Source organism: Cynara cardunculus, assembly GCF_001531365.2.
Source record: "Cynara cardunculus var. scolymus isolate 2C chromosome LG 11, CcrdV1, whole genome shotgun sequence".
NCBI classification, from domain to species: Eukaryota; Viridiplantae; Streptophyta; class Magnoliopsida; order Asterales; family Asteraceae; genus Cynara; species Cynara cardunculus.
Window position 1 is genome coordinate 18,154,170 of NC_037538.1, and position 8,654 is coordinate 18,162,823.

Here is an 8,654-nt window from a genome sequence, read left to right on the forward strand (position 1 = left end):
AAGAGGCTCTGGTGTCCGTGACTCTTTAGCACAGAGGCTAGTCTTCTAGACTTTAGACGTTTTGGCGCAGAAACTTCTTCAGTTCATCTTCTAGGCCCCGATTSCTTAATAAAACTTTTTCAAGGTTATCATTTGCTTCAGAATAAAGCTAACAAGGTGGCTGTTGTGAAGGGCGATTATCAAACTTTACAAATTTGGGTCTTCGAAAAACTGGCTGAAAACCCCTCCCATTTTCGTTTCTCTACCACTTTCTCTTCACCCTACTGATTTTTGTTTCTTTCCGTGACCTCAGCATAATTTACGGCTAGAGAAAAGGTAGCATGGTCCATAGCGATCACAAACTCTCTGATGGAAGGTTTCAGACCCTAAATGTACCTTTCCAACTTTCGAGATTTTGAAGAAACATAATGTTCTACAAAACGAGAATATTCAGTAAACTTCGCAGTATAATCCCGTACAGACCTATTTTCCTGCTCTAATTTCAGAAAATCCTCTTCTATCTGCCTTACTCTAGTCTTATGACAAAATTGTGTTTTGAATTTGATCATAAATTCTTCCCAAGGCATTGTTTGCAGAATATTTGGCTGTGCTGACGACTCCATATCCCACCAGTATAAAATATTAGATTTTAAATACTGCAAATCTAACCTTATCTTCTCCTGAACACCTATTGGTGTTAAATATTGATTCAATTTCTTTTATCCAGCACATTGCCTTTACTGGATCTCTTTCTCTCGAAAACGTTGGAGGTTTGCATGTTAGAAACACTTTTAATCCCTTCCTCTGTTATTACTACCTGATGATGGAGCTGGAGGATTAATTCCAACTCGTTCAATTTCTACTATGGTCGGCAATCCCATAATGGATACCAGAGTCTTTCTTAGCTTACCCATTTCCTCTGCTAGAATATCTATAGTTATGTATTTTGATTGAGGTCCACCTTCCTGATTAACATTCCTGATATAGATTCTCCTTGATCAGGACAACTCTCAGTCTGACTCCTTTCTTGCACTTGACTTCATCCCCGGCCTCTACCCCTGTTTCTTCCCCTGCCTCGGCTCCCAGAAACATTAGTTAGAGCATTATCAGGAGACTCATCTTTTTCTTCGGAATTGGGGTGGGCGATCCTTTCACATCTTCGTGATCGACTAGTCATCTTCAGATATTTTATTATTAAATATCACGTATTCACATTTCCAAATATAATAAGGTATCCGAGTATAGGTATGTACCTGTAAATTCATAATTACATTCGCCATTTGTAATTCGAATTCACCTTACATACTGCCCACGTTAACCCATTATATTTTATTCCCAGTGATTCTATCTATGTCTAGGACCTTTAATATGAAAATAACAGTTTACGTCTAGGCATCATGCTTTGAATACCTAAATCCCATAAACTCAGGCTCTAATACCACTCTGTGACACCCCCAAACACCTTATTTGCATATAACACATATTTCATTTCAAAGAAATATAGTTTACATCACATTGGTCCCACTAGTACAAGGATTCTTATATATACAAAATCTACATAGAAAAAATTCGAAATAAAATCCCTGCACTAACATATGTACAGCAACATGTATCCTCAAAATAAGCAATCATCATGTTGATCTTCAAAAGCAGATATGACATAAGGAAAATAATTACATTTTCCCCTTCCCCTTAATATTCCTTGACCCCGCAGTTCTTGCATTGCACATTTTTGAAACACAAAATTGGGGTTAGAACAGAAGGGTCTAGTGAGTAAATCCCTTCTATGCATATGCAGGGTGATGAACACCAAAATCTAATAAAATATCTTTTACACATAAGTATTTGCATTTCAGCAAAATAATGTAATTTAACAAGATGGTCAAAATTTGTTCAACACATGATTCAAATGCTCCTCTCTAAAATCAAGAGCTCCAAAATAAAACTCTTAACTTAACAAACAACAACCACTCTGGCTCAACAGACCATAACCATCTGGTTCTACAGACCTAAGCCCATCTGGTTGAGGTAACATCGGTTGAGGTAACCTTTATGTGGTTATTATGTGAATTATACGAAAACATGCATGTTTAATTTAGAAATGCATGGATTGTATGTATACATCAGGATATGTTACTATGCATACATAAGAATATGATAAAATATGTGTGTACGTGTAAGGTGAAAAGCATGCATGAATTATTATTTAAAATGAGGATAATGCAACCTTCGTGGTTAAGTAAGGTTTGCTTTTTAAAATAATAAAAACCCACCGCCCAAAGGGTTTTATATTAAATAAATCCCCACCGCCTCTATTAAAAAATATATATAGGAGGTAAAAAGATAAGATCTTATGTTATCTTACCTTTGGGAAATTTTAGAGAGAAAAGTGTGAGTGTGGCGGTGGAGATTGTTCTTAAGAAGGATATTTGCTTAAAAGTGATTTATGGAATCTGTGTTCCTTTGAAGGAATTGTTGTGTCTTTGAACCTACAATCTATGTATATAAAGTGAGTTTTTTGTTACGAAATCATTTTAAATAATGTTATTTGAACTACTTGGTTTTGCTGCTGATAGAGCTATTTTAACAGTTTGAATCAAGTTTGTGAATCTAGGTGTAGAAACTGTTTTGGAAAATAAAGAAGGTTTTGCTTCTTTAAAACAGTATGGTTGATATCCTATTTTAAGGATTTAAACGAGATTTTGAGTTTGGAAATGAAATGGAAAGTGTTGATCCCAGGTCTCTCAATATAACACGAAGATTTATGTTATGAAACCTAAACTTATTGTGTGAATGAACAATAGTGAAGAACAGCTTAATGAATATTCAGAAGAATATGAATCTTCCAAAGGAATTTCACTATAATAATTTTGACGAGAAGAAAAGTAATTATTTACAAGACATATGATAGCTATTTATAGTAGCAATCTAGTCTAAGAGATAACAATCTAGTGAAAAGATATCTATGAGATATTCTAGGGAAAAGATATATATCTAGAATTTAAGAGTTATCTCTAACTACCTTGTGTAACCGATTCCAGTTGTCGATGAGTCATCTCCAGCTGTCTACTAGGTAGTATGTTCAACCATGAGTCTTTATGTATCTTCTTTGCTTACATATCTTTGATTGAACTTTTGTTGAATCTTCTAAGTGCTAATAATCAAAGGAGTGACGGAGATGCATTGTTCATTGCACCTATGGACCATTCATCGCATCTCTAGTTCGCCTTGAGCACTTAGGTCTTTTTTAGCTCTTCTTCTATCAGTCCTCTGCACTTCCATACTTGTACATTTTCATTACTTTTACAATAAGAGTTATAGGTCTAACAATCTCCCCCTAAGTAATAAAAAATAAACAATGACTAGTCTATGAAACATGAATGAATTGTAAAGAACAAAGACTAATCTAGTAGAAACATCCTTTTACCAAAAGTTTTCATTTTTTGAAAATTGGATGGTTTTGTACAATACAGAAGTAAAGGATAGAAAATTTTTACATCTCATTCATGGTCTATGTTGTATATTTTCCCGAAGTGCTTCATCAGTCGTCTATAACGAATGATTGTTGAGATACCATGAATCAAATATTGTCCCTCCTTCTTTGGCACAAGCTCTCTGCCCAATCTCTCTCGTATGACCTTCTAAAACCATTCAAGTGTATTTGTTGAATACTTGAAGGCCTCAGTAAGTCTGAAAATTTTCTTCGCCTTGTACTCGTTCTTGAAGACCAAGCCAAGTTCTGGTTGAGTTAAGATTGAAGTAGAGTGCGTCTCCTTCAGTTCAAGAAAGTCTTTATTTGGAGTCGTATAGGATTGTCTATCGATGCCAAGTTCCAGAGCTATTTTGAAGTCATTCTTTGCTCTGAACTTTACAAGTGTCCCATCGCCTCTACGATCGCTCGGTTTGACATCCCATAGCATATCCCTTGATCTTGATGCTGAGTTGTATGGCCATATAAGTCAATAAAGTGCCATGGATTGAGATTGATGAGATCATTGTCGTTGAAGATGTAGATTATCCCATGTGCGCGTTCCACAGTGTACTCGATGTACTTTATAACTCTGTTCACGAAAGTCCACATCTTGATATCATGAACCGTTTTGATTCCATCATTTGAGAAGACATCTTGTGACGGTTGTGTCGTGTGTCTCACAAATCTGTGCTGGAGCAGGTCCATCAATTCAGGTGATAGGTTGGGAGGATTAAGAGCTACTTGCTCGTCACGATCATGATAGATGTATTGATGGATGTTCTCCATCATGACAGCTTCTCTTAGTGGCACCAGTGGACGTATCCTTAAGGTCTCCATCTGTGCGACTATTTCTTGCACTCGATCGATGGTTGGAGGTTGCCTTGAGGAGGACGGTATATCTGCAAGCACCGTTTGGGTAGGTTGGCTAATGGGTGGTTCTGTTTGGCCAAGGGGTGGTTCTGTTTGGGATATATGTAGTTCTGGTTGGGCAGTGGTTTCTAGTTGAAGGTTTGTGGGTTCTGGTTGTATAGGTGTGGGTTCTAGTTGTTTTGGTGATGAAGGTGGTGTTGGTGATAGGATAAAGGGAATGACTGGTTTTGGTGAGGTAGAGGGTGATTGATCAGAGGGTGATGAAGAACTCACCAAAATTGGTGAGGACTCATTGGCTGGTGGTGATGGTTTTACAGTGCCTGAAGAGGAAACCTGTACATTATGTACATCATCAGAGGGTTGCGCCTCTGGTTCCCTCGCCTCTGTTTCATTGGTTGGTTGGGAGGTTGGTTCTTGAGCATGTGGTGGTGGTGGTGTTGCGGTTTCCATTGGGGCTATGGAAGGATTCTCTCCCTCATGAGGACGAAGACCATGATCATCTTGGTCTGGGTCATCATGTCGTGGCCTTTTGAGAGGCCGACTGGTGGAGCATGAGTCATGGCTCCTCTTCTTCTTTACGCATAGCGAATCAAGGTACCTCCTTACCGATTCTCTCCTACATGCGCTTTCGATCATGAGGAGGAGAAAGTTGGTGCGCTCTTGCTGAAGAGCAAGACTCTTCTTAAGGGCCTTGGTGGGCTCGGTGGCTCTGGATGTGAACTTGGGACTAATCTCATTGAAGTTTGAGATAAATGCCTTGGCTAGTGAGCGAAGGTCGGCCCAAGTGACCACATCTTGGGGGGTAAAGGTGGAGGTGGAGATATTGGGGGGATGCTGATGGAGGATACGAGGGTTCGTACCTCTGTAGCAAATGAGGTAAAGGCTTCATCGAGGGTGGATGCTACAGAGAGAGGTGGAGGGGGGGCTGTTTGTGGTATAATGGATATAATGGTGGTGGGTAGGGATGCGATGGAATTGGCAATGTTGGTGACCTGGGTGGAAAGGGTGGCGATGGAAGCATTGTTGCGGTTATTTGTGCCGAGAGGGTGGCTAGGGATGCGTCGATGGAGTTAAATTTGGTGGTCGTAAGGTTAACATGAAAGTTATGCTGCTGGACCATCAGACGTTGGAACGACTGAATTCTTGTGGTATTGTCCCTTGATTGAGTCTCGAGGGATGCGAGGGATTGCTGAATCGATGAAAGATCAATGGTGGGGGTGGATTCAGGAATCCTCGCTAAGCTGAGTTTAAGGTCATCCAAGGACCACTGAATAGAGTCAGTAGAGGTCTGCAACTCAGCCTTTGTGACGAACTCAGCCACGGGGGTAATCCATATAGCAACAGATGTTGTTGGTTGAGCCTTTGTTCCTGAGGCGCCTCCATCGATGACTTGAGAAGAGGGAGGCAAGGGAGGACTTCCATCTCGTCCTTGATAGCCCTCAAAAGAGGAACTATCTCGAGATGATGCTACACCTGCCTCTTCCTCATCGGATTTAGAGTCTAGTGAAGAGATGTACGTGTGTTTCCCCGTCGATAGACAAGTATCGAAGGGGTACGTGCATGAATGGGCCACTTCTCTGAATGATCGTTGGGAATTTCAAAGTCAGAAGCAACAAATGCTTCTACGTGTGTGGGTTGTGGCGAGCCTTAAGCAGAAGTGGCTCTTATTTCTTCATCACCACTCTATTGGGAGAGAGGTGATGGATGATGAGGTTCCTCGACTACATCATTCCAGATACCCGATGGATGGCCTATGGATGGCTTGCTTGGGTAGGGATCGGACTGGGCGGTCCTTATTCAATATCCCTTTAGCCTTGATTTCCAGGGATAGAAGATGTGGTAGCCTGGGGATGTGGTTGGGGAGATGGAACAGAAGTGGGCATAGGGCCGGGGGAGGTAGGAGGACTGTCATCATCATCAGATTCATCATCCGATGAAGTCCTCTCACCTTGAGATCCCTCGCTTGTGTCTGGAGGGCTCTATATGCTATGATGTAGCTGATCGCGGTTGTTGGACCAGCATAAAGCTTTCATAGGACCTACGGGTAGCGAAGGTGTCTGGAATGACACTAAGCATGGCCCTTTGGAGATGGTGGGGCAATGACCATCCAAAACAAATTGGGGGGTGAATGGTGCATCGCATGGCAACTTGTGCACTTTCATCGCATCCTCAATGAAGAGGTCAAGGAAGCGAGGAAAGAGCACCGATGTGACAGGCTTCCTTGCGGCCATTAACTTATTCTTCTTTACCATGACGGTGTGGATTTCATTGTCGATCAAGAGGGCATAGTCTAGAGACAGGATGAAGAATAGACCATACATGATGGTCATGTTATTAATGTTGCCTTGGTCCATACTCCCTAGTTTGCAAGTGAAAGCTCTGTTGAGAACACTAAAAAGTATGTTCCACATGGGTGGAAGGTATTGTCACTTGAAGTCTGAGGCATTCCGGAGATCTCGGTTGTAGCCCAGCATCTGTATGAAACGTAGAATGTCATGGCTCATTGGCGAGTCCTCCTAACACGTAATCCGAGCTCCTATCATGTAGGAATGAAAAGCACCTCAGAGATTTTCGCTTAGGATATCTTGATCAAGCAAACCATGTCGTTGGGGACATCAATGTCGCGCATGATGGCATCGTTTTCTGGGTAGAAATCACATGTGTGCCAGTATTGTTGAATATATTTGACCAGCACCTCGTTGTCGGAGAGGGTGAGGGCCGGTTGAAGGATACAGTTTTGGAAGAACTCAATAAGAATGGGAAAACGGTCCTCAAACAGTTGAGGACGGAGATCAATGTTGTGATTGTTTGGTTTTATAGGAAGGAAGACTATAGTTTGACTGTCTGCACCAGTAGACTATGCCTGGCTTTCGTGGTTGTTTGACTCGTGAGATGCGGATGAGACCATGGTTGCAAGTTTGTAGGTTCGTAAGTTGCAAGTTTTGTTCTTGAGAGCGTTTAGAAGGCGTAAAAGGATATTTGGTGGGGAAGGAGGGTTTATATAGTGGGAGGGAGACGAGTGGTTGGATTTCAAAATAATAATACAATAATTTGGAAAGGATGATGATGGTGGTCACGTTTGGTTAAAAAGGTGAAATGACTGTGATCATGAGCCGTATAGACAGCTCACGATCATAATAGTGTAGGTGGGGTAGGGCCACGTGTCAACGTGGGGTTGAAGGGAGGGTAATATGTTTGGGGTATTTAAGGATAATTATTAAAAAATAATAATTATCCCAAAGGATAACTCTCAATAATATAATCACAAAAAAATATTTAAATTTAAAATTCCATCTAATTCAAAGATAAATATTAATTACGAAGTTTTGGTCTTCTAAAAACTCATGTTGTATATTTTTTTAGTCACAAAAGCTACAATTTTGTATAATCTTAAAAAGTTTGCAATTAAAGATGGGTTTTTGAGAAAAATGGATTTGTCATGGAACCAGAGGGGCTTTGGTTGGTCATGACTCATGGTGGGGGACCCGAGGGTCTTTGGTTGGGTGTGATGAACAAGTTCATGATGGAATGTTGGGTTTTGATAAGATAGAAGCTCTGGATAAACGAACCAGAGGCTCTAGGTCAACATATTAAACCATTGGAATAAAAAATATACCCTTTAAGAGGAACAAGAGGGGCTCTGGTTGAATGCAAGGAATAATTTAATCCATAATATAACATATTTGGGATCCAGCGACTCTGGATAGTGCAACCAGAGGCTCTAGTTGGAAAATGCAAATAAAAAGCATCAAGGTATAGAACTATAGGGTCTCTAGTTGAATTGAGATGCACAACCAGAGGGATGATAGGTTCATTTTGGATCCTTAAGGGTTTATGGTATATGCATGACTCCCCTTCAAATGATGCAAGGGAATGTAAGATGAGTAAAAACTCCCCCTAGAACCAATTGGGGAGAAAAATAGGATGACAAGAAGCTCTGGTCTATACAACCAGAGGCTCTGGTTGTGAAGGATGGTTAAATACAAAATGAATAATGATGAGGATGGAGTGTCTATGGGACTAGAGGGTCTCTGGTTCCAAAGACTTAGAATCCAGAGGCTCTGGTTTAGAACTAGAAGCTCTGGTTGCATGAATGATATAAAATGCAAGGGAAATGCAAGGAAAAAGATAACAAATGAGGACCAAGTTGGACTAAAGGGGTTCTGGTCCCAAAGACTTGGAATCCAGAGGCTCTGGCCATTGGAACCAGAGGCTCTGGCTGCAAAAAGAATGTATAAACCAAAGAAAATGCATGATGAAAAAGAGTGAGGGGATACCAAGTTGGACCAGAGGGTCTCTCGTCTCAAAGACTTGGAATCGAGAGGCTCTGGTT